The sequence below is a fragment of the Panulirus ornatus genome, chromosome 46, assembly GCF_036320965.1.
Source record: "Panulirus ornatus isolate Po-2019 chromosome 46, ASM3632096v1, whole genome shotgun sequence".
NCBI classification, from domain to species: Eukaryota; Metazoa; Arthropoda; class Malacostraca; order Decapoda; family Palinuridae; genus Panulirus; species Panulirus ornatus.
In genome coordinates, this window is record NC_092269.1 from 38925847 (window position 1) to 38948351 (window position 22505).

Consider the following 22505-nt stretch of genomic DNA (forward strand, 5'->3'; position numbering starts at 1 on the left):
ATGTCTCCAGACGTACAAGACGGTCTATCAAGTGACATCAAAGGTTGCCTGATGTCTCCAGATTGTACAAGACAGTCTACCAAGTGACATCAGAGGTTGCCTGATGTCTCCAGACTGTACAAGACAGTCTACCAAGTGACATCAGAGGTTGCCTGATGTCCCCAGACTGTACTAAGGAAACTGGCATTCCTGTTATATAGCTACACTGTGTGTTGTAAATGCCCTTCTGGTCGCTTTGCGACCCTGAAGGCAATCATTTGGAAATAAATATTTCATGTAATAAATCTTTCACTCCTTATCCTTCCCAAGATCATAATCTTTCGCTCCTTTTCCTCCCCAAGATCACGATCTTTCTCTCCTTATCCTCCCCAAGATCACGATCTTTCTCTCCTTATCCTCCCCAAGATCACGATCTTTCGCTCTTTATCCTCCCCCAAGATCACGATCTTTCGCTCTTTATCCTCCCCCAAGATCACGATCTTTCGCTCTTTATCCTCCCCCAAGATCACGAACTTTCGCTCTTTATCCTCCCCCAAGATCACGATCTTTCGTTCCTTAACTTCCCTGAGATCACGATCTTTCTCTCCTTAGCCTCCCCAAGATGATGTTGACGTAAGTATTCTGAGAGAGAGAGAGAGAGAGAGAGAGAGAGAGAGAGAGAGAGAGAGAGAGAGAGAGAGAGAGAGAGAGAGAGAGCAGAGCAGAGCAGAGCAACATAATATTGCCCAATCAATAAGATGTGTTCCTCCACCGCCGGATTATCTTTCCTCACCTCCGCGCACTCTTCCATTAAGCTGTTCTACCCCGCCCCCTTCGTCAGCCGTACCCATAACCTAACCACCTCTCCACTAACTTAACCCTCAAAACCCTTAACTTGAGAACTATGACTGACTGAACTGCCTCACTTGAATGCGAATACTGCCCCCATCCCCTCAGAAAAAAAAAATTCTCATAATGAACTTAACCAGAGTTCACTTAAGTTCTTAAATCTGGCTTTCCTGAAGTTTGAGAGACGACGTATCTGGCACAACACTTGTGGGAGAGAGAGAGAGAGAGAGAGAGAGAGAGAGAGAGAGAGAGAGAGAGAGAGAGAGAGAGAGAGAGAGAGACGCAGAAGCGACAAATGTGCTGCAGACACACGACACTCGCGGTGTGTATGTGTGTGTGTGTGTGTGTGTGTGTGAGTGTGTGTGTGTGTGTGTGTGTGTGTGTGTGTGTGTTCGGGGGGGAGGGGGGGGGGTGAACCTGCCATAATGAATTTCCAATAGAGATGAGATTTGCACTCCCCTTGCCAGAGGAAAGGACGCAATATATATATATATATATATATATATATATATATATATATATATATATATATATATATATGAAAATGGAAAAAGGGTGATTTTCAGTCGGTGCTTCGGCCATAACCCTACCCTAAGACTTACCCTTCCCCCTCCCTCCCTCCCCTCCCCCACATTCTCCCTGCCATCAACACGTGGGGGAAAGTTTTATCAGCCACTTCTCTCCCCAGCACCACCTCTCCCCACCCCAGCACCACCTCTCCCCACCCCAGCACCACCTCTCCCCCAACACCCCTCAATCATGGGTCCCGCCATGTTGGGGTCTGACTGTGCCAGGAAATGTAATAGAAAAAACAAATGCGCTGCTCAATATATATATATATATATATATATATATATATATATATATATATATATATATATATATATATATGTGTGTGTGTGTGTGTGTGTGTGTGTGTGTGTGTGTGTGTGTGTGTGTGTGTGTAATTGTGGTAAGGACACAAACACAAACTCCGAGACATTAAACACGGTCAAAACGTCACGCAAAAACTCTGATACAACCCATCACAATAATAACCAACTCCACAACCGCCACAGAACATCACCACCATTACAACATAGTCTCTCTCTCTCTCTCTCTCTCTCTCTCTCTCTCTCTCTCTCTCTCTCTCCCTCCTCCGTGGCGGAGCGCCATCGTTAAGCCTGCTTTATATCAAATGTCTGTCTACCTTTTTTCCTTCTCCCTCCTCCCCCCTCACCTTCCCCCACCCTAACACAAGCGTCATCAACATAAAGTTGTGAGGGAGGATGCCTGCTCCGCCCGTGGCCTCCATCCATTAGCGAATACGTTATGTGACGCCACAGACATTTACGGTCGAATTTATTAAACATCTCTCCTATTTATTGAGTCTTAATGGAGCTGGACTTCATCTCCTTTCTCTCTTCTCTCTCTCTCTCTCTCTCTCTCTCTCTCTCTCTCTCTCTCTCTCTCTCTCTCTCTCTCTCTCTCTCTTGTAGTACATTCATTTTCTTTATGGTCTTGTAGTATTCTCCATTCCCTCCTCTCCCGTTCTTTATATATGTCTTTCCTCGCCTCTTCTGTCTTGACCTATATATGCCTGACCCCTCTCCTTCCCTACGTCCGCCATATTTCCTATTTTTCATCCTCAACCAGTCATCTGTTTTCTGTCTGCCTGGATCACCCATTTTTTTTTAGGAGGGGTTACTCTTCTATTTCATATATCGTCTGTGCTTCACGACCCCCAATTACCTCAAATCTGTTCGGACATTAATAGAAAATATATATACATATGGTCATATGACCCTCAACGACCTTTTTTATAACAACAAAAAACGACACTCCAGTCCTTAAACACATCCTCCATCTGTCACCCACAACCAGTCATCCATTTTCCTCTCCGCGTGATTTACCCGTTTTCTCTGGTTCTCCTCACCATCACATCACATCATCCAACCTTTCCTTTTCCTTTCCACAAAAGCGACCAAAAATTTCGGGTCCAACGAGAAGAGGGGGATAAAGAGACCACAAAATAATTTCCTTTAATAAGTTCCCGGGTGGAATTTGGGTCGTAATATCATTCCCTCAGTACGAAATATTATGATAATTTTCCTCTATATCTAACTGCATTACTGCCCAGCAGATTATTCATGCAAGAATTCTCTCTATAATCCATAATTTCGTTCCTGGTGTCAACACTACCCCAAAATTATGATAATTGTAAGGTCATTATGATAATCTGATTCCTATAAAACCCACGGGATAATTATAACCTAAGTCGATAATACCCAGTGGATGAATTATGATGATTTGGTGGATGATGATGATGATGATGATAATCGTGGATGATGATGATGATGATGATGATAATCGTGGATGATTTGGTGGATGATGATGATGATGATAATCGTGGATGATGATGATGATGATGATGATGATGATGATGATGATGATAATCGTGGATGATGATGATGATGATGATGATGATGATGATGATGATAATCGTGGATGATGATGATGATGATGATGATGATGATGATGATGATGATAATCGTGGATGATTTGGTGGATGATGATGATGATGATGATGATGATAATCATGGATGATTTGGTGCATGATGATGATGATGATGATGATGATGATGATGATGATGATGATAATCATGGATGATTTGGTGCATGATGATGAAGATGATAATCGTGGATGATGATGATGATGATGATGATGATGATGATGATGATGATGATGATAATCGTGGATGATTTGGTGGATGATGATGATGATGATGATGATGATGATAATCATGGATGATTTGGTGCATGATGATGATGATGATGATAATCATGGATGATTTGGTGCATGATGATGACGATGATAATCGTGGGATAATTAGATCACTTTGTTCGTCATGTTCACTGCGATTACCCGAGGGGATAATTACGAATTTTGGTTGATAATGCTCGCGGGATAATTACGATAACTTGGTTATTACTGCCTATATGATGGTCGTCATAGCCATTCGCTTGGCTTTTGTCTGTGTCGGTGAAACGCGCAAAACAAGGAAAGACAAAATTACATTCATTTCAACAAACTGACACACACACACACACACCAACCCACACACACACACACACACCAACCCACACACACACACACACACACACACACACACACACACACCAACCCACACACACACACACACACCAACCCACACACACACACACACACACACACCAACCCACACACACACACACACACACACACACACACACACACACACACACACACACACCAACCCACACACACACACACACACACACACACACGTACAGATTGCGAGTGAATACATACGATGAGATTTGCCCCCAAAATGGAAGAGAGAGAGAGAGAGAGAGAGAGAGAGAGAGAGAGAGAGAGAGAGAGAGAGAGAGAGAGAGAGAGAGAGAGAGAGAGACGTCCCATCCAGATTAGAATCACATGGGGGGAATACAGAGTGTCCTAACCCTGACTACCAGCGCACCGCTGGATCCAAGTGAGGTGAGGGGGAGAACACATAAAATCACACGAGACTCTCTAACCCCTCATGCACGACCCTACGACCCTTGAGCATGACAGCACGACCTTTGAGCACGACGGTACGACCCTTGAGCACGACGGTGCGATCCTATGAGCACGACGGTACGATCCTTGAGCACGACGGTACGAGTCTTGAGCACGACGGTGCAATCCTATGAGCACGACGGTACGATCCTTGAGCACGACGGTACGAGTCTTGAGCACGACGGTGCGATCCTATGAGCAAGACGGTACGACCCTTGAACACGACGGTGCGACCCTTGAGCACGACGGTACGACCCTTGAACACGACGGTGCGACCCTTGAGCACGACGGTACGACCCTTGAGCACGACGGTACGACCCTTGAGCACGACGGTATGACCCTTGAACACGGAAATACTCCGTTTAGCAACACTAAACATGAGAAATTATAAACTTAAAGACATTTGAATAAACTTCCTTTCCTATCATCAAATCGGAAAAAACGTCTTGAAAAATGCATTCATAAGTTGTAAACACAAACCAATGAAATCGGCAGCATGTCTGACCCTTCTCTCACAACTGGTTCTTGTTAAAAATGTGACTTTATTCCTTGCACACACGACCCTTCCCTGCATACTGCGGTGGAACAGGGTTTCCAGGGCAACGTCAGAGTCAGAGCTTAAGCAGCGTTAAACTGTGCCAAAATATATTATCTCCTCAAGGCCATCACTATGCACCACAGCCCCTTGGCTAACTTCCTGGTTAAAAAATGGTAAGGCACGAAAGGTGGGTCGGTGGGGACCTTAATGAGAATGTTCTCCAGTGCTGAAATAATCCTGCAAAGTGATCCACTTTGTAGAATTGGGAATAGAAATTATTGAAATACAACAGCAACATACAATAGCGACTTGTACGACAATATATATCCTCTAAATGTATCATCTCCACACGTCTCTCTTCCCGTCTAAAAGCTCCGATTTACCTGCAGGCCAAACTCTCTGGGATATTCGCCTGGAGCTAAATTCACTTCCAGGTCTCCTGCGTTCCACCGAAGGTCACCGCCACCCTTCGCCCTCGGACGGGGTTTTCCAGGCCACAACCCCTCCCAACCTCCTCCGATACCTACACCAGAGGGCCTTGTGTCGCCTCACCCCTTAGGACGGGAGTATTTACAAAATGGTCCATCTTCCTTCATCGTGAAGCCTTGGCCTCTTCTCTCCGTACCCGACGAACGACCGGGGGGTTTACCACGAGAAGCATTCAACTCAAGGGTCACGTGTCGTGAAAAAAGCCAACGTGACGGCAGTGTGAACAGAGATCCTGGACTCAAAGTGCCCTCCACACGTATCAAACACATCTGGGACACGTACTCAAAAGCCACCGTTCGACATCAGAGGATACGGCCTCGCAAACACCGACAGAACTATGTTCCAGAGAGCTAGACCTTACCCATGCTGGCTTTCCAGGTGCCCACACAGGAGGGTAAGCCTCAACCCCGGTCATGGGTGGTAATGTTTTGATAATGACGTCAGGTACTGGCGATAAGCACAGGCCTACGTCGTAAACAGTGACACTTGACGGAATCAGAGACACCCCGGGGAGCAAGGTTTTAGGCAGAGCGAGCAGTGGTGGAGAAGGGAAATGGGGTTAAATGGAAAGGGAGGTGTGATAAATGGGTGGCGGTGGTGCGGGAAGCGAAGCTGAGGAGGTACCAGGAGGGCGAGAGAGAGGAGGGAGAAGGGGAGGCTATGATGTGAGGGGTAGGGAGATGCGAGGTGGGGAAGGGGTGGGGAGCAGGCGCCTCGATCATCCGCTGGGGTTTAAGACGATGATGATGAAGACGACCATGTCCTCCATAGGGTCACCACCACCTTGATGATCCAGACGACCACATTCAAGTCACCCACTGGGTCCTGATGACGTAACCAGGAGACGGATCATCTGGCTGCCTTAATGACTCTCAGTGAGGAAGGGGAGGGCCAAATTGGTGACACACATAAAGTTGAGCGTCAGGGAGGGGCCACCTCAGTGACCTAGAAATGAAAAGAGGGGTTGGGGGTGGGGGTGGGGGTGGGGGTGAGGGGTGGGGTTAGGGTCGACTCGGTGTCCCAAACGGGATCAGCAGAGATCTTGGCCGGCGACTTTCTGACCCCGGAGGAGATGAGGGAAGGTTCTACATGTTAAGGACATTATTGATCCGGGGAATTTATGGCGCGCTGACCTAGGACGGCAAATGGTCCGGAACGGCTGAACCGACGATTAAGAACGATGTGAGAGCCGGCCTGATGATCTATATGTGCTGAGTGAAGGAGACCACACCTACTCTGGTCAAGAGGGCGCGACAGAGTAGACTCCGCGGGTCGGAGGAGCGGGAGGAGCTTTGACGATCTCCAGGAATTTAAGGATTTGCTCTCTACGAATCCTTGCTGGAGACCAACGGAGAGTTGAGTGGCCATCCTGGTCACTAACATGGGATCAAGAGACCCTCTTGGTGCTACGGTGGTTGGAGGAGTGTATTGGGGTAACGGGGACACGTACTTCAAACATTTCCTAATAACTTACCCATACGACTGGTGGCTATGGTGGCTACAGGAAGTGACCACTGGACGAGGGATTGAAATGATATGTACACAACATCGTCATCAACTACTAACCGAAGTATTCCTCCCAATAATCACAATCACTCGAATATCAACTTATCAGAAACTTCATATATGACATAAGAGATAAAAACGCAGCCACAAAGGCGGGAAAATGAATATCCAGTTAGTTCGACACGTGACAAATATGCGCAGCGGGACGAGATGAGAACGAGTGAAGGGTGCAGCGGCGGAAGACAAGGGATGGGAACAAAGAAACGCTGATTTACGGAAGAAAATAATAAGATTGAGAGGGAGAAGTAAATGAGAGAGGATAAACCACTGATGATGATGATGAGAGAGAGAGAGAGAGAGAGAGAGAGAGAGAGAGAGAGAGAGAGAGAGAGAGAGAGAGAGAGAGAGAGAGAGAGAGAGGTTATAAGCACTCGTAATTCAGTCTGAGTATACCAGATGGTTTTTACCAGCACTTGTCGTTACCTCACAGAGTGCTCACAATCCCTCACACTTGCGCCTGACGACGAAGAAACACTTCCTCGTAGTACTACCACCCTTCAGCAAAAGAAACTGACACACAAAAAAGAACAAACTATCCCTCGCTTATCTACGATCTCTGGGGGAAGCATGAAGGAATTCCTCCTGTCTCTCAATACACACATGGGGGAGGGGGGGGGGGAGGTTACATAAATAAGACCATGGAATAATACACGTCAGTGTAACGTACGTAATGCATCCTTCAAGCACGCAAATACGTACGTGAAACCGACGCGTATGGCGTAGAGGTCAAGAGATGGTCCTTTAATCCGGTGTGTGGACTTCAGGAGCAGAGACTTGCACACGGTATGGCCTTCAAGGACAAACAAACACACACACACACACACACACACACACACACAGGTGTGGCCTTCAAAGACCCACACCGTGTGGTCTTCAACACCAAAACCTGAAATATACAGTGCGGCTCTCAAACTAATACTGTGCGAACCACATACGACTGCGATATATATATATATATATATATATATATATATATATATATATATATATATATATATATATATACAAATACTCATCTTCAAAACTACTACGTCAAAGCAAGATATCTCCACCTTTTCAAGCGCGTCATTACGAACACAAAGGCATAATTGACGACCGTACAATCCTATCATCTATTTCCTGAACTGAAAGGACAATACTGTGAAAAACGTCCTCCCTGCGCGAGTTAGGTACAAAGTATTTCTTTTAAGCGACGCTCAGCCAAACGAGCTGGACAAGGCGACCTAAATATCGTGTCGCTTGTTTAATTAAAGGTTAAATTAGTCCCATGTGTCGGCACACTCGACAACATCAACCAGAAGAGGTGTTTTATCTTCTGTTCCCAGCGTCGGAGTGGAGAGGGACACACTCCTTTTCTGTTGCCAGCGTCGGAGTGGAGAGGGACACACTCCTTTCCTGTTCCCAGCGTCGGAGTGGAGAGGGACACACTCCTTTTCTGTTCCCAGCGTCGGAGTGGAGAGAGAAACACTCCTTTTCTGTTGTCAACGTCGAATTTAAACAGAGGTGACACTCCCTTCAAAGCACAAGCGTCGGAGCGAAACGCTCCTTCTCTGCGACAACACACAAAACAGATCTCCCCACGTCCGCCTCTAGGATTCTCTGGGCTGGGACCGGCGAGGGGAAATCCTCCGGCCGCAATTTCAGGATCCTTACCAACAAGGTCCAGACACTCCTGAAGCGGCCTTCTGCCCATGCTACCCTGGTTCCTGCTGAAGGACTTCTGTCTCAATGTCCTTATGGACTTCGACCCGAGTGTCTTGTCTCTCTACTTTATAATGGTTAGGCGCTACCGGACTCCGCCCGCTTGTGCCTACACCGCGAGTGAAAAGTCACCTTCCTCGAGGGAGAACAGTCTCGTTTGAAGAACTTTCGCTCCGAACGAACCTATCGTTCCCCTGCTCCTGATTGGAGCGCAGCCTTGAAGCAGCATTCCTGAAGAATGCATAATCAATAACTAAAACAGTTCCGAAAGCTCCTCTCTGACCCCACAGCACGGGCTCAGACCACGCTGCAGAACTACATCAAATCTAAACGACCACTCACACACGGGCCGTTTTCGTACTCATAACATAACGGAGCTTAAATCGTCATCTCATAAGCGTAAAGTCGTCTCCGCATGAACATAACACGATAATATTCGCTTATCTGTGTGTGTGTGTGTGTGTGTGTGTGTGTGTGTGTGTGTGTGTGTAGGAAGGCGATCACGTTGACATTTAACTACGACGCTGTGCCAACTCTCGCTCTGAGAAATGTCAGTTTGGAAAAGGTCACACGTGTTGGGAAACATATGCCCTTGATCGTATGACCACATATACACATTCTGATGTCGAGGGAAAATATACGAAAAATGTAATAAAACACACACACACACACACACACACACATACAAACCTTTCACTACGGATACCTGAAATGGTCATTAACGCAATACGACTGACGTACAAATATGGTCACCGTCTGATGATGTAACCATCGTCTAATTCAACAGTTTCAGTCACCATCCTCTTCAACAACGAGGTGCGCAGGAAATGACCGCGCTTCCTGCGCTCCTGGGAGTCTTCTCTGCTCTAAGTATTTCTCGAGGGCTTCAAAGACTCTATCTTAAGTCTCACTAACTTTCTCAACTGCCTTTTCCAGTCAGCAATATACTTAAAGACATTCTACAGTTTCAGCATTCTTAAAATGTCGGCAATGTGCTGACATTCTCTCTCAAGTCTGAGAAACTGTTTCAACAGCCTTTCGGGGTATCTATAAACTGCCTTACTGTGTCGACAACGAGTTCATGATCTCCCGAACCTTGGCAAGTCTAAAGAGCCTTGTCTAGTCGGTAGTTTGCCTGCAGTCTTCGAAGTCGAAGCCAATGGTTCCTCAATCCAATCGACGTCTTCTCTGCAACCCCGTCCCCCTACCCAAGCTTCAGGGAATGTTGACACGCCACCATCCACAGTGCTGTTTTCGACCCAGAAACACACGGCGGAGACTCTTGTGGCCCCCAAGTGAGGCTCAAGTGAAGCCACTGAAATTCAGTCTTCAGGTGAAACACGTTGATTCCATTTCAGGACACGGGTTCACGACTGAGCCATACTGGCATTCATCATCCCACACAGTGAGGTACTCTGACGGTCAACAACCCACCTGAGCAGCGGCCACAACAACAACAACAACAACAACAACAAACCGAACTACCCCGACGAGCGACCAACAACCAGGAACGGTAACAACTCCCGGCGTAAACTACTACTACTATGAACGTAACTACACGCTCTGGACCGTGAACTACCCTAAATGAGAAACACCCCTGAACGCAAACTATTCCAAACAGGGAACTACCCTGACCGTAAACTACTCCGAGCGGGATATACCTTGAACGCGAACTACTTTGAACTGCGTGTGGTCAAAGGGAACCGTGTTTATGCCTGACGCTTTGATCTTGCAGTTAATCATGCAAGGTAATGCTGTCCCCTCTCATTTTTCTCTCTCCTCTCCTTCCTTACTGCTATGTGTTTATTCACCCTTTCCTCTACCTCTGTTTATTCTACGTCGCATGTCTTCCCTTGACTTTTCTCATATCGCTGAAATCACATTCCCCCTTAAGAGCTTGAAACAATCGCTGTATTCCCTTGAAAAGCTTAAAATAATGACTACATATATATCCTCGAAAGAAGCTTAAAATTATGACTATATTCCCCCTTAAAAAGCTTACAACAGTGTGAGTTTATATCCCCCTGAGAAGCTTAATGAATATATTTCCTACTGATAAGCTTAAGATAATGACTACATATACCCCCTAAAGTTTCAAATATTGACAACATTCCCCTGATAAGTTTAGCCTTAAAAAGAAATCGAGATAATCTCCCTGGATTAGGTTCCTATCACCCTCTCTTTTCATCATTATCCCCCCTGACTTCTCTTCTTCCTCCCTTTATTCTCTCACCTTTTCTATTCATCTCTCGTTCTCGTCCACCCCTAGACCTTCACAAAGCCTCTTTCAATCAATCCTCTTTGCATTCGCATCTTCCCATTTCTTTTATTTCCCACCTCTCCCTACCACCCCTATTCCTCTCCCTCTCTCTCTATCTCTCCCAGCCTCCACCTCTCTCTTCTCCCACACGTAACGTGACGCGGGGCGGAGGGGAGGAGGTCTAGCTAGCAGCACCGAGGGCTCCCTCTCCCTCTGCCTTTCCAGAAACTTCAGGAACCCATCATCTCTTGGGACACATCTACCTCTGTTGATTGACACTGCCGGCCACACCTTCCCGGGCGCTCTCGCACCAAGCAGATCCTCCGGCGAAGCGAGGAACTCTGAAATCCATTTCTTGGGGGACGTTTACATTCATTTCTCTCTCTCTCTCTCTCTCTCTCTCTCTCTCTCTCTCTCTCTGCCCGTGTAACGCGAGCACGAAAAAAAGGAGAAAAACTCGTGCCATTCATTATTCCTCAACAGTGATGAACTTGCGCGAAAAATCCTAAATCCTTCAGAACTTCGTGGATTACGAGGTGAAGTTTTCTATTGTGAAATGCAATCTCAATTTCTGAGATTATCTCTATTCTTGTTATTTCAATTATGGCTTGTGTTCTTCCTTCTCATAGGGTATACACACCACGACCTATGTTTCTCGTCTGATGTAGCCTCTATTAACTACACCCTCAGTTCTGTATTTCCAACATATATTCATCGTATCACATATGAAATATACCTCCAGTTATCACTAACTCTTGAACCATATAAAACAAATACATTCAAGCACAGCAAAAAAATCAAATACGAAATACGAATACATATTCCTAGTTCATCCGTGTATCACATCCGGAAAGATGGACAACAAAGAACTTTCTACAGTACCTCATCTCTTTACTGGAATCCAGTTTCTTCTTCTCGGTCGTCGGCAATAAACAATAACAACAGAGTAAATGAAATCTCACAATTAACCCATCGCAACGCGAACCGTACGACCCTTGGCTATGACGACTTGACCTTTCAAACGACCATTCATGATCGTGTCAAAGTTCACGTCGTCTCAGTGGAGGGTCGAACCGTGGTGTTCCAAGGGTTCGAGTCAATACATGGGCAGTCAAACTCACCGAGTCCAGGCCACGACATCCTCCGACCGAAGGGGAATTCGTCACCAATAGCCACTACGTCGATCACCCTGCGGAGGACAACACTTAGTCACAAATCAGGTCCATAAACAGTGGACAGTCTAAGCTTCAGCGTGCGTGAGTATAAACAGACATTATCTAACATTAAAACATCAATACAAACTCTTGGTGATTCTACACTGTCACCACAGTCTTTTGTTTGCTTTTTTGTTTTTTTAGTCCATTAACAAGCTTCATGGGCTATCATGAGCCATACACTATTATTCCTACTTACCTTTCGAAAAAGGTCAAGTGGTTTACATTCGATCAAGAGACGCAATGTACCTCCATCCGGATATTGAGGTTCCACTAGGCTGTATTGACCTCCACTGCTATTTTCATTATCGACACCATAACGAAATAGAATAATAATGATAATAATAATAATAATAATAATAATAATAATAATAATAATAATAAATAATACTAATAATACTAATAATAATAATAATAATAATAATAATAATAATAATAATTAGTAATAACAATAATAACAACAACAATAATAATAATAATAATGATAATAATAATTTTCTTATTTGTTCGCTGTTTCACACCTCAGCGAGGTAGCGTCAGGAACGAGGGAATGAGACATGCGAAATCCTTTTTGCTCCTTCCCTTGTTCCTTGGTTCGTTATGCAGTAATACAGGAGGAGAGGACTTCCAGCGTCCCGCTCCACTCCTCTGATGCTGTTAAGGGGATGTTGTCTCCTCCCTCCCTCTAACCCAGTCTCTGGGGAGCAATCCGGGGACACACTGGGGGTCTGGGGTCTGCTTGTACCTCCCCAGGTCTCTGTACCAGCCCTGGGGAGCAACCTGGGGGTAAATCTCGGGCAGCAAGAGCGAAATTCCAGAACAATTATTCTTCATTCCCGTCCCTGGGAGCGTGGGGGAACTGGCCGGGGGAAGGGTATTCACTTTCCAAAAAGCTTTTATGGGGAAAATTATATATACATATTTTTCCTTACTTTTATGCATATTTTTCCTTACTTTTCGTTGAAGTTGTCAGTACATGGGACGGGTGCTCTGGGCTGCCAGACACGCTACCCTGTGTACAACAACAACGTGTTAACTTTTGTAACATACTTCCTGCTCAGCGTAGCTTGCTACACTTCTATGTTGGGTGTGACCGCTATGGCGTAAGACGCTGTACACACAGACATTGATGGGTTTGATAGCTGTGTACCTCTCTCTCTCTCTCGCTCTACCTACCTACGTACCTACCTACCTATCTAGCTATCCATCTATCTATCTATCTATCTATCTATTATGCACCGAGGCACCCCATCATGAACACGGTACTTGAGACACGACGTTACGATACTTGAACAACAACGGTACGATCCTCTGACCTTTGACCTGACCTTTACGAGGGTGTTGGGTGGGTAAGAGTCAAAGACCAGGTCATGATCCTGGGGAGGCGGGGAGGGGAGCGACACGTGAGGCGCGTGAGTGTACCACTTATGACAGTGAGGCACTCGAACGGTGAGCGCGACGCCCCGGGCACACCACAGACGTGCTGGAGGCATCTCAGGTGCCGCTGATCATTATTAAGATATGGTCCTCCTCCACCACCGTGCACCACACACACACACACACACACACACACACACACACACACACACACACACATACCCATATACACACTAAATGACAGAGGGAATATATATATATATATATATATATATATATATATATATATATATATATATATATATATATATATATATATATATATATATAACACAAAATAAGAGGTAGAGAGAGGTGGGGGTCAGAGGTCAACCACGAGCCTTATTCCATTTCCTCCACGTCACAATAAAGGGACGAAATATCACCCCCGCCACATGTGACCCCCGGGACACACATCCTCCCACCAGGTCAAATAACCCCTCTACACCACCCCACCTTCCCCTACCCCAGCCACCTACTAATACCCCCCACCCGCCCCATGATGACGTAGCCTGGCCCACACATCTCGGTAATAACCCACAATAACCACTTTCATATCAAACTAGTTATATATATATATATATATATATATATATATATATATATATATATATATATATATATATATATATATATACATATATAATCTTATTTGTTTTTTTCAGAAGTTATAAACTTCCTTGCCCTTCAATAATCATTGTGAAAGATCCTAACTCTACAGCCTAACTACGCCAGATTTTTGTACCGTTTTGTTTTCTCCCCCGGGAGATCACTCCAGTGTGAGTGGTAATAAACGAATACGTAATGGGGGAAAAAATAGAAAAAAAGATAACTAGTTTCCCTGGCTGGTCTGGCCAGAGAGAGAGAGAGAGAGAGAGAAGAGAGACTTACTCTGGAGTATTAGGATGGCACAATGTCCTCTTAAGAGCAGAGCACACAGAGATCAAGAACACACTTCGAGTTACCAAAGCAATCTAGAAAGGTGATAACGGAGGTACATACATACACACACACACGAGAAAACATCGACAAGATATATACTCAGTAGCCATACATACAATGGGCCACACCTGAAACCAGTGAGAGGAAGTGTGTCTTTCAAAATAAAGAAAACTTGGTTGTACCGTTCAACATTTACCGTACGACGCGGGTTGATTTTATTTTTATATAACAAAAGGCTAGAACGACATAGCCACTGGAGAAGATGCTGGTTTATTATCCAGTGGGGATAAAAATCGTCCTTAATTAAACACAGATTAAGACAGATCATAAAAGTCCGTCATTAAGGATCAACAGGTCTTCTGTTCCTCTCTCTCTCTCTCTCTGAGACACACACACACACACACACACACACACACACACACACACGATATGGGGCCCCACGAGAGCATAAGAACCCGAGCCCACCTTTACTACTAGTACATATAGGTAATTACACCCACTACCTAAACTGGTTCAAGACTCATTAAGCATTACTCTATAACAAACTTGTAATCACGAAGCAACCATACCAGTCCTACCACACTTAATGATGATAAGCGCATCTTTCATCACTACAGTCAACTCGCCACGACCCAATACAAGCTCTAATTATTCATTCAGTGCCGTAACAATGCAAAGCCGTTTTATAGAAAACGGAAAGCTGGATTAATATAGCCATACTATAGCCATATTATATATGAGAGTGGGATTTCTTTGATGATATAGAGCCACGTCACATACAATGATAGGAGAAGGAATTTCGTTTTCTTATTTATGATCATGTGATGATAAATATGTAAAAATAAAGACCATGTGATGTTACAGACGAAAACATGTTTACAAAAGTGTGGTGACATGGATGTCAACAACAAATAAATCTACCTGTACAAAAAAAACAACTGAAGAAACATTTAAGAAAAAAAGAGGAGGATTGACAGGTGGACGGACAGAGAGGCTTAATACAATCTACCAGCTTGGGTGACGCGATAGACAGTATACTGAATGTCTCAGAGATACGAGCACTTTAACATTTTTGGCCAAGTTGGAAGAAATTCCTTGACGGAAGCAACAACAACAGCAACAACAACAACACCACATCCTCGACGTCCCGCGTAATGACCCAACTTGACCTCAACTCCACAGATGAACTGGCAAACGACCGGGCCAAACGACCGTAATATATGGGTGCCAGACGCGCTGTTCACGGGAGGCTAACAATCGCACCACGTTGACCTACATGTGTCCCCCCCACCCCCGGGGGGGTTGGTGATGGTTGGAGGGGGGGGGGTAAAGTTCAGCGAAGGATGACATGATCGCACCATATGACCCACTATCATACGACCCCTGCAGGACGTCCAGGATGGGAGGAGCCCTCTATAACATAAGGTCTCGGGGGGGAAGGGGGCCCAGCCAAGTGGACAAGGAATGGAGTCATGACCCTCCATCTTGTACTAGTGAGGAGAACTGCAAGGAAAGTTTACTTAACGACACACACACACACACACACACACACACACACACACACACACACACACACACTAAATGACACGAAAACTCACTACTGGCGACAAACACTTTGCAGATACATCCCTAAACACAATCATCGCCAGGATACTATACAAAGCACAGCAGTCCAAATAGGAGCAGGGAAATGATGACGTCTTTTTTTGAGGAGAGAGAGAGAGAGAGAGAGAGAGAGAGAGAGAGAGAGAGAGAGAGAGAGAGAGAGAGCTGCGTCGCACCAACGTCAAATTAAAATGACCGATAAACTAAACAAAGCGCCACCGGAGAGGAAAAAGCCATATCAACCTGATAAGACCGGAGAAAGTGGGTCAAGTTCCTGGAAAAGCTTTATATCGTAGAGAGATAGAGATAGTGTGAAAGAGAGAGAGAGAGGGAGAGAGAGAGTGAGTGAGAGAGAGAGAGAGTGTTGGGGAGAAGGTTGGTGCCGATATGTTACAGAACATGACATTTTGTCGTGTGATGAAGTTGATAAGTCGCGTTCGGTTTGTTTGATATTTTCACCTCAAAATTTTCGTTTGCCACGCTGGTAATTTCCTGTCAATATATATATATATATATATATATATATATATATATATATATATATATATATATATATATTTATTTATTTATTTATTATACTTTGACGCTGCCTCCCGCGTTAGCTTGGTAGCGCAAGGAAACAGACGAAAGAATGGCCCAACCCACCCACATACACATGTATATACATACACGTCCACACACGCACATATACATATCTATGCATTTCAACGTATACATATATATACATACACAGACATATACATACATACACATGCACATAATTCATACTGTCTGCCTTTATTCATTCCGTCGCCACCTCGCCACACATGAAATAACAACCCCCTCCCCCTCATGTGTGCGAGGTAGCGCTAGGAAAAGACAACAAAGGCCACATTCGTTCACACTCAGTCTCCAGCTGTCATGTGTAACGCACTGAAACCACAGCTCCCTTTTCACATCCAGGCCCCACAAAACTTTCTATGGTTTATCCCAGACGCTTCACAAGCCCTGGCTCAATCCACTGACAGCATGTCGACCCCGGTATAACACACTGTTCCAATTCACTCTATTCCTTGCACGCCCTTCACCCTCCTGCATGTTCAGGCCCCGATCGCTCAAAATCTTTTTCACTTCGTCGCTGATTGGGAAGTAAGACAACTCGTTTTCAAACGTCGGAACCACTTTGCTAAGAGCCGTATAGACTCATCCGTTGGTAGAGTCTTAAGCGTGAATAGCAACAAATATTTGCAAACTCGTGTGGCGGGAAATCATCATCTTTACAGGCAAGCTCTCGCCTTTACGGCCGCCCCTCGACTCTGGCCGGTACTGCCGCTGGCGGTGTTGCCATCGGGCGAGGCTGTAATTATCATCATATACTAGTGATAAGAAAATGGGACCTTGGTGTTACCTCATCGGGTCTTCTGTTACTGTACGTCTCCCCCTTTACATACACGACGTGTCTTCGGCACCTATGTGCATGGGTCTTAAGCCTACCGTCTCAAAAGATATATATGTTTTGGGCCAAATCGCTCCGAACTCAAAATTTGGTCAACTTTCCTAGGCATGTCGCACTCCCTTGCGGCACAGAAGCAGGCGTATTCTGTCGTTCACTATATAGCTTCCTCCTTCCGAGATATTGTCATACAAAGCAATGGCACAGCAAACTGTATCTAATATCAGTAACAAAAGTGTTTCTATAACATTAGCCTTGAATCCGATAAAAAAAAAAACCATGGAAAAAGTAACAAACCTTCAAAATCAAATAGCGATTTCCAGTCTTGTAACTTTGACGGCTGGAAATAAATCAAGCGATTTGCAAACTTGTGGACGTGTGATGAAGTTCTTGCAGAAAACCTTCCGCAGACACGTCTGTACCAGAGTTAGTCACCGTGGCCAAATTTTCACAAATATATTGCAATAAATCTTGCACGTATTGCGAGTGCATCCTTTTTGCAATTGCTCATGAGCAGATAAACTTTCTAGCTGTTCTTTATGTGTCTATTCCACAATATATAAAACATCCTCGCTGTTAACCGTCTGTTAGTCTGTCTGTCTCAAGTAATAGTGATTATCCCTGTCTTTTCTTACACTCCATTTTCGTCATCTACTTTACGCGCAAAGTGGACAATGTAAAGAACTTACACCACCAAACGAAAGACAAATTTTGTTACTAAAATAAAGATGCAAAATACATCGCGTATAAGGCTAGTAAAATGGTTGAAATGAATGATTTCTGAATGTATAACCCCTTTTGTGTGTGTGTGTGTGTGTGTGTGTGTACATGCTTATTTGTTCGTGTGTGAATGCATTCGGCTGGTGTTTGTGGACTTAGGCATACATGACCCAAACACACACACACACACACACACACATCTGCATCACACGTGTGTTGCGGAAAATTCAACCTTATTATAATTCTGTATTCTATCATTTGCTTCTTCCCGTTACCTTAAAACTCATCTTCGCTTCCTTCCTCATCGTTTTCAAAAGGCAGGGTATGGTGTCCCAAGTGAAGATGGCGTCTAAAATCACCATCTTCACTACTTGACCACAACGGTACGACCACTGAGGTCGACATTGCGGTCCTTGGAACAAGACGGTTTGACCCTTGAGGTTAATGTTATACAAGCCCCTGGGGCAAGACGGTTCGACCCTTGAGGTTAATGTTATACAAGCCCCTGGGGCAAGACCGTACGACCCTTGAGTAATCCAGTACGCGCCTTAATTAAGGCGGTAAAAGTCCTTCTGTTTTTCATACGAGTGTTTGCTTTCTTGCTTCCAAGACTTTTATGCTAAAGAGGACGTGTTTTAATGACTATATTAACTACAACTCTCCACTCACCCAGCTGGCTATAAACCAGATGGCTCCTTCCCTTAAGAGGCATCACCATCTAAATATGTTCAAAAAGAAAAAACAAAATATCTTTTCCCGAAAACCCTGGTGGAAACCAAGCTTAAGATGATACGTTACAAGCTGGTAAACATTCCAACTTTATTCTTAAGAGGGTATGCTAAAAGCTGGCAAACATTCCAACTTTATTCTCAAGATGGTATGTTAAAAGCTGGTTAAACACTCTCAACTTTATTCTTAAATCTTGCCACTCGATTCTACCACTCTAGCGGCGCTGGGGTTCGGGGGGGGGAAAAAAAAACTACCGATTCACAAACTTTTTATGGGAAGTCGGAGTCACTGGATATGAGGCCTTCATTTCTATGTTGGCGAGAGGTGGTTACCCATCCCTGGTCATGTGTACTCTGACTGACTCGTCTATGTAAAGAACCGCTGGCCAACTGTTTTGACTGCAAGTCTTTGTCGTGCGTCTGTCTGTTAAACCTCTCTCTCTCTCTCTCTCTCTCTCTCTCTCTCTCTCTCTCTCTCTCTCTCTCTCTCTCACTCGGTGACTGACTGTATTATTCAGCTGCAAAAAAGCGGGTGGTGCAAATGAAACCAACCCCCTCTCCTCCTCCTCCTCTTCCTCTCCATATTAGCAACACTAAATCTCTTCCAACAGAACGAGCCATTTAACGGACTAAACTCCAGAAGAGCCGCGGCATACATTACCCCCGCGCTCGAGCGCTAAAACCCCGGAGTTTTAGAAGTGGCGTGGGAGAGAGAGAGAGAGAGAGAGAGAGAGAGAGAGAGAGAGAGAGAGAGAGAGAGAGAGAGAGAGAGAGAGAGAGAGAGTCGTCTGCCAAAAAAAATGCCAGGAAAATATCTACCCACCGCCAATAGGCGTGACATTACATGACCGTGGTACAAATCCCAGTCATCTACTCCAGCAGTAGGTCATCTACCGCATGTACCCCTTACATGCCCTCCACCAGTGGTCATCTACCGCATGTACCCCTCACATGCCCTCCACCAGTGGTCATCTACCACACGCACCCCTCACATGCCCTCCACCAGTGGTCATCTACCACACGCACCCCTCACATGCCCTCCACCAGTGGTCATCTACCGCATGTACCCCTTACATGCCCTCCACCAGTGGTCTTCTACCACACGTACCCCTCACATGCCCTCCACCAGTGGTCATGTACCACACGTACCCCTCACATGCCCTCCACCAGTGGTCATCTACCACACGTACCCTCTCACATATCCGATGAACTGCAGCGAATAAAGGGAAAAAAATAAAAGTACACCAGATTCGCCTCTGGGTAAAAGAAAAAGAAATAAAAGACCGAAAAAATTCTCGGAGTTTTCAAACTCTTGTTTTGTCCACGTTACCTTCTTCTAGCCTGGAATAAAAAGGAAATTAAATGGACTTCCGGGATGCGATCCCGGAGAGAGAGAGAGAGAGAGAGAGAGAGAGAGAGAGAGAGAGAGAGAGAGAGAGAGAGAGAGAGAGAGAGAGAGAGAGAGAGACTAAATGGGTTTTGCAAAACCATAGCGACGATTCGTTTTATGGCTAAAAAAAAAAAAAGGAGATTGTCTTTTTTTCCACCCGGAAGTTATGTGTTTTGTCCGTTTCCCCTCAAATAAATCCCTCTATGGGATCTCGTTTCACACCCTAACCCCCCCAACCTTCAGCGACTCCCTGGTTGTAGCGGTAACCCGGCTCACCACCCACACCCAGCCACCTTGACTCCAGATACATCACGACACACCTCCCAAATGGGAAGGCTATATCAAAAACTTATGCTTTGAATTATGTCTCAATTCCGCACACATCCCGGCCTCTCATACTAACCCCTAACCCTCCTCCACAACCCCCACCACAACCCCAACACAACAACAACCCCCCCACACACACTCCCATCCCCATCACCCCCCTCCCCCCCCCACACACAGCCTTCTCCCTTAATTAGTTTAAAATGTTTAATTTGCAAACTGACGCGAAAGGCTGGGGCCTGATGCGTTCGGGGAACTCTCCTCTGTTGGGAAAACTGGTTCACCTGTGTGGAGATCTCCCACTCACGCAGCGGCACACGACGAAGGAGAACACACTGATATACACAAATCAAGATAGATAGATAGATAGATAGATAGATAGATAGAGAGAGAGAGAGAGAGAGAGAGAGAGAGAGAGAGAGAGAGAGAGAGAGAGAGAGAGAGAGAGAGAGAGAGAGAGAGAGAGAGAGAGAGAGTACTTACCTACTGAGGGGGATTTTGCCTGAATGGGGAGCTAGCCCGTAGTGCTCACCGCACGTCTTTCTTGGAGAGAGAGAGAGAGAGAGAGAGAGAGAGAGAGAGAGAGAGAGAGAGAGAGAGAGAGAGAGAGAGAGAGAGCCTACGACCTCATCTAACCTAAACAACTAACCAACCAACAGCCTCCTAACAACACAGGCTAACTAACCAAACAAACAACTAACTAACCTAACCATCAGGAAACCGTACCATCACTGAAGGCAACTCAACCCTCCCCCCCGGGCAACCGGCTGGTCACAATCCAATTTCAGAAAGTTATGAGTGTTAAGCTAATTGCATCAGCTACTGTTCTGAGTTGTTCTTGGTTTAATTATGGCCACGGTTTAATGAAGAGAAGATTAATTGTTTCATTAAGGCGTGAGATACGCTGGTAATGTAAGTTCTAGGTTCGGGATTCCAAAAGTCGAGTTGTGCTTGTTGTCATCATATCATTTCATGTTTACACTTCAGGGGTTCATGTCTACTGCAGCTGGTAACCTCATCCAATGTTATTTCTTCAAACAGTCATTTCTAGTTCTGCTCTCTGGTAACACTGCAGAAACACACGTACAAACATGTATTCTTCATACACACACATACATATGCACACACAAACTTGTATACTTCAAACACACACATACATACGCACACATACAAACACGTATACCTCAAGCATACGCATGCATGCACACAAACATAAATACACAAACACGAAGAAAACGCATCGAGGCAAATTTACATATGCAAATATATGTTCTCGTATGTATATACACACGCATGCAAACTTACAAACACAGATTCATAATCAAGAAATGTATTTCAGGCCATCATCCCAATAAAGTCAACAACAGACTAAGATGACTAATGTTCTCTCGTCTTCCTCAACTCCGTCCTTCCAGAGATCTGTTCCAGGGCACTGGAAGGCCCCACTGACCCATGGCACACTTCCAGCACCTCTGGTCCTAAGTCCCTTATCTCGTAAACCTACCCCAAGAATGCACTTCAAATACCTTTGGTCCCGAGTTCCTCATCTCGTATAACCATTCCTACACTGCACTGCAAGTCCCTCTGGTCCTGACTCCCTTAACTCGTGCACCTAATCCAACAATGCACTTTAAGTGTCTTTGGCCCTTGAGTCCCTCATCTTGTGTATATATACCATTGCACGACAACTTAAGCACCTCTGGTCCTGCCTCGCTCGCATCTAGAACACATCCCACTGCGACACTCGGTCAAGGAACGTAACGGGAGTTTCT

The 22505-nt window shown here is 45.1% G+C and overlaps 1 protein-coding gene across 1 annotated transcript in view; it reads right to left on the reverse strand.

Annotated features, from left to right (window-relative positions):
* LOC139763255 (uncharacterized) overlaps window positions 1–22505 on the reverse strand; it is a 256023-nt gene that overhangs the window by 223726 nt on the left and 9792 nt on the right. Inside the window, exon 2 of the mRNA XM_071689185.1 lies at window positions 12084–12151. The gene's annotated coding sequence lies outside the window, so the exon portion shown is untranslated. The remainder of the gene's footprint in view (window positions 1–12083; window positions 12152–22505) is intronic.